We start from the raw sequence: 5422 nt of genomic DNA, 5'->3' as shown, positions 1-5422 counted from the left end.
AATCACAAACGAAAGTAACCCACCCAGAATCGTTAGCTTCTATGACTCTATGAACCATAAAAAATTTAGAATCAAAATCTTGGGTTTTTTTAGCTCATTGTGGAGAGAAAGTGAGAGATATGTTGTGTTTAGTTCACAAGAATGGAAAAAGAAGAAGGGTAAATCGATTTTGGGAGCATTAAGAGCTTCAAATTGGTTGTTCATGGTGGTTGTGGTATTGATGACAATGGCAATCTTGTAATTACTTGAAAATGATGAGGGTGAGAGAGTAAAAATGTCATTTTCGAAAAAAAAAGAAAAAAAAAATTGATGGCATTTTCGTAAATTATATGAACTTGTGGGGTGAATAGGGCAAAACCAATTTTCAAAAAAAAAAGAGGTTAGTTTTGTGTTTGACTTTAAGTTATAGGTCAATTCTGCAAAAAGCCCTTCATTTAATACTCTCACTAATTTTATTTGGATAAAAAAGAAGAAGAAGAAGATAAAAATAGTATTACATATCACCAAAATTGTATAAGACATCAACTTCATCACAATCCTTAAATACTAAACCATGTCCCATCCCCATCTCCAACCCCTAAATAATAAATCCTAAACCATAATCATTAAACCCTAAACCCAAATATAAATCATAAACCCAAATATAAACCTTCAACCCAAATAGAATGAAATAAAATAAATAACATAATACATATTGGTGAAATTATGAAATATCTATGATATCATGGAAGAATTTAATATCCCAATCTTATCCTCACCTTCTAAATTCTAAACCCTAAACCTAAATATAAACCCTAAATCCTAAACTCAAACATTAAATAAGTATGTAAAGTAATTAATTTTCCTTAAATCATAAACCTAACCCCCAAACTCAAATATAAACCTTAAACTTAAATATAAATTCTAAGCCCAAACAACAAAATGTGGATGTTATTAACGAAATTTGTGTGAAGTTTTATGTGGATGTGGTTAACAAAGTGATAAATTTGAGTTTTAAATGGTTAGTTTTGATTAATACGCATAAACTAACATTCATATCAATGATACAATAACAAAACATAATTCATGCTTATTCACTGTAAAATCATATTTCTATTTAATGTTTTGCAAAAAGAATAGAATAAAATAAATAGTAATAATTACACGCTCCATTTCACATGTATGATCTTTCCATTTTGTGTGTCCACGATCTGTTACATTTATATAGGCATTACATCATTACATTAAAATGAGAATATATTCACCGGCTGACTCAAATCTAGTTTCGAACAATTTATTTGACGGCCTAAGTCTTCCATTTGTAATCAAACACAAGTGAAAGATAAATATGTTAGGATCTATATAACAAAGTAAATGTGAAATAAAAAGTATAGTATAAAAATGTATGTCACCACCATGGTCTTTGCAAATGGTCTTCACCTCCACAAAACTATTCCAGAAATACAGTTGGTGGTTATGCGGTGGCTTAAATCTGAGAATAAAGCTATTCTCTTTTTACAAATATATCAAATATAAAGTTAGTTGTAGAGGTTATGTGATTATTAAAAGGCCACGAGTTATTTTTACAGTTAATAATTATTAATATAATTTGTTTTTTTGCAGGTTTTACCGGTTGCATACAAAGGCAAAAGTACATTATTATATAAAAGACACATTACATATCGATGAATTAGGGTAATTGGTCATAGAATGAATTATATTTTTTTTGAACGCTATACGATGCAATTTCCCTATTTTCAAACTATAAGAAAATATTTATTTTTAAAATTTATATGAGGACAAAGTATAACTTTGTAAATCATTTTCAACTTCTAATAATATTTTAAAAACATAAACAATCAACAAAGCTGTAACTAGAATAGATAATTTATACTATAACACAAGATTCCTTATAATTAAAAAATATTTGTCATATTAAAAGAAATAAATTCTGCGCTTTTAAAACGCGGATCAATATCTAGTCTATATTATTAAAGCATAATCACAATAGAAATTCTGCTTTTGTGTTTTCAAGTTATTTACAAGTCTCTGCCACTGTTTTTTTGCCTTTTTGAAAAATAATTTTCTCTCCTATTAATTCGACCAATCAGAATTAATTGTGCTTTTATGACATGTCCGCAGAAAGAACCATTTAAACCCAAACAAATTAGACCCATTTTCGAGTAAGCTCATGTGTTTTTAAAGTCAATCAAAATGGATGTTCAACCCATCCAAAGCATCTTGATAATCAATAACACTAAAGACAAATAAAGGATGGTAAGTATAATAACAAAACTAACCGTTAAACAACAGCATACTAAAATTTTCTTTCAGACAAAATTTCAAAAATAAAATAAAAATTTAAAATAAAGATTTTTTAAAAAGTAAATAGATTCTCGAATACAAACCTTTAGAGTTTTGGTATGTTTAAGTCTTTCGATCGTGGAACATCATTTGATTGTTTTTTCCAGGGTTTTTCTCAATTGATTTCTCAAAACTGGATTTTCAATGCTTTAGTTCTTATCACTTAGATCGTTATAATCTCATAGGATTTCACATGCAAAATAAAAGAGAGAAAAATAAATTTCAATAGCTAGTTCTCGAAAAAAAAAGATCAGATTTAACGGTTAACTATTAATCAAAAAGGAAGACATAAGATTATATTTACTATTTTGTTGTGTTTTAAAAATTCTTATGACTTTGTTGTATAAATCGGAAAGGTAAAGTCAATAACTGCTCGTATTTGTTGGTTTTTATCATTTGTTTATAGTCATTTTAGTGTCCAAGAGATGCATTTAGGGGTCATTAGGTGTTGCATACGTATATTTTGCATGCACATGGGCTTGGATACACAATTAGAAGTATTGTGGCCAGAATGAGGGTTAATCTGCACCATCAGAAGTGTATGGGCCAAAGTAGAAGTTCACAAAACCACAGGGACCAAACGTGCAAAAACAGAGAAGATGGGTCTTGGAGCAACGAGGAAGACGAAGTGTTCGATGGGTGTTTTACAGCTTGCTCGTTCTGATGCCCACGGTCCCGAGCCTCGATCCCCGAACGGACCAGCACGAATCGAGGGCTTGAGACGAACAGACAGCTCGATGTGGCGCTCTCGACCCGTACCCCGTCTCGAGAAGATGAAGCACTCGTTGTATGAAGAACAGCTCTCTCGATTCCACATTCTCGGCTCGTGCGACGACTTCAACGGAGGAGACAGCTAATCCCAGAGCTCCAGTGAACGCGGCTGACGACGGCGAAGCAGCAACAATCTCCGGTGGTTCCAACGAGCCGCAGCAGCCGCCATTGACGAAGCTCGAACTCGAGCTTGAAGAAGATGAAGCAAACGCGTTTTAGTTCAAACGCTGCGTCTCAAAATGCCGTCGCGGAAACAGCGTTTTGCGTTTGGCATTTGACCTCATTTTTAAGAGCCTATATATATGTTTTCGAGGCCAAAACCATCCATCTTATCTTCTTTAGTTTTTTTAGTTTTGTAGCAGACTTTAGAGAGAGAACATTTCTTTTTTTTTTTTTTTGTAACACAGAGAGAGAACATTTCTCTTTCAGAGAATTCTCTTGAATTTTGTGGTTGTTTTGTATATAATCATGTTTTTTTTTGAAATGTCTGAGAAAGCTACGCAATTGGTCTTTAAAGTTTCGAAGGGATCTCATGCCTTGTTGACATAGGATTGTTAGATCTACCGATTTATCTTATGGTTCTTCATCTATTGATGTTATTAATACTGAAATTAGAGTCATGAACTAGTTTATGAGTTTAGGTTATTTAACGCACCAAAAGTGCTTGATTAAATGTCTGAAAGAATTTTAGATGAGCAAAGTGTCCTTAACCAACAAAAGCTGATGTTATTGTGCTTTGTGAATGTATCAAACCTGAATTTATTATTTGTTTAGAACCTGAAATTCAAACGGAAGTTAGTGCGGAAGTTTCTATAACATAGAGATTTAGCACTATGGAAGTAGGTTGATTCTATTATCGTGTTTGAGCTCAAGACGTTTTTTAATATTTTCTCATACTAGCATAAAGAATTAGCGATGCGGAAGTAGGTTGATTATATCCATGTCTGCTTGCTTACGTCCCTACGATTTCCTCTTGCCCAATGCTTCTCCTACATTGTCACTTTCTACGTATTTACATCATTTCACATTGTTTCATTTCTGCTTAGTTTTAGAAACCAAAACCTTTTTTTTTTGTCTTAGCCTTACTCTTATCTCATATACTCGTTGTGTAACCATTGGTCTCTGTGGATTCGATCATGAAATGCTACATCGACATACTATTCGATTGTGGTAGTACATCATGTTAATTTGTGTGTGGTAAAACGTCTAAATCAATAACCTTCTCCGACTAATCATTTTTAACACCGATGGCTTCAGATTCGACATGCAAACATTACTAAAATGAAAATGTTTTGATATGTATCGAGGACATAGATTTGTAAAAATAGAACTACTCAGTCTATATAATCATAAAGAAAAGTAAGAGAAGATTACTTGGTAGAGATCGGAGAAGATGAGTTGTCGATGGATCTAGAACTCTCAATCGTCTTTTTTAGTTTTGTAGAGAGACTTTTGGTTTTTCTTTCATCGAAGCATTTTGTTTTTACAAAAATCGATATGTTCATGTTGCCAGTAAACAAAAACTCCATCTTGACCCAAATGGACCCATCGCTTATCCACTAAACCCATTTTGTATAGAATATATTTTTCAAAATCCAATAAAAAGCATGCTTTCTTTTTTAAGCGTAGATGTTATATTTAAGAATTTAACAAATTAATATAATAAATATCACTAATAACAAATAAATTACATTATAATTTATAAGAATAAAATTTTGTTGTTTTAAAACTCATAACACAATTTCTAAGAGTATACATATTTCTTTTAATATCATATCCAACATATACATATATTATTAAAACATAAAAATCAACAAAATTAGAAATAGATTAGATTATCTTAAATAAAAATACATAATCTTATAATTTCGCGCTTTGAAAGCGCGGATCAAATCTAGTTCCATTTATAGACTAAATTTATTTCTTACTTCATTGTGAAGTGGAGAATGAAGAAATTGAACATTTCCTTAACATCTAAGAGAAATCACGATTTGTATTAGATAGTATATAATTGTAACCACTATGCTAGTTCATAGTTGGTGATGCGATCTATCCCCTTATCTATACTATTAAAGCAGGATCCTATTGTCATAATTACCTTAGGGACATGTTTCCTTCACTAACATTGCATGTTTCATTAAGGACAATTAAGTAATATTAATAACAAATCTATATTGGGTCATTATTTTTGGATCCAGCCCAAATCAAATCTCTCTTGGGCCATTTGGGCCTATTAAAAAATCAGATTCAATTCTCACCTTTTTTTTCCTTTGGACCATTGAGTCCAAGTTCAAATAATTTTTTTTCA

The sequence above is a fragment of the Brassica oleracea genome, chromosome C5 (genome assembly GCF_000695525.1).
Source record: "Brassica oleracea var. oleracea cultivar TO1000 chromosome C5, BOL, whole genome shotgun sequence".
Lineage (NCBI taxonomy): Eukaryota > Viridiplantae > Streptophyta > Magnoliopsida > Brassicales > Brassicaceae > Brassica > Brassica oleracea.
Note: the sequence above shows the minus strand (reverse complement) of the source record.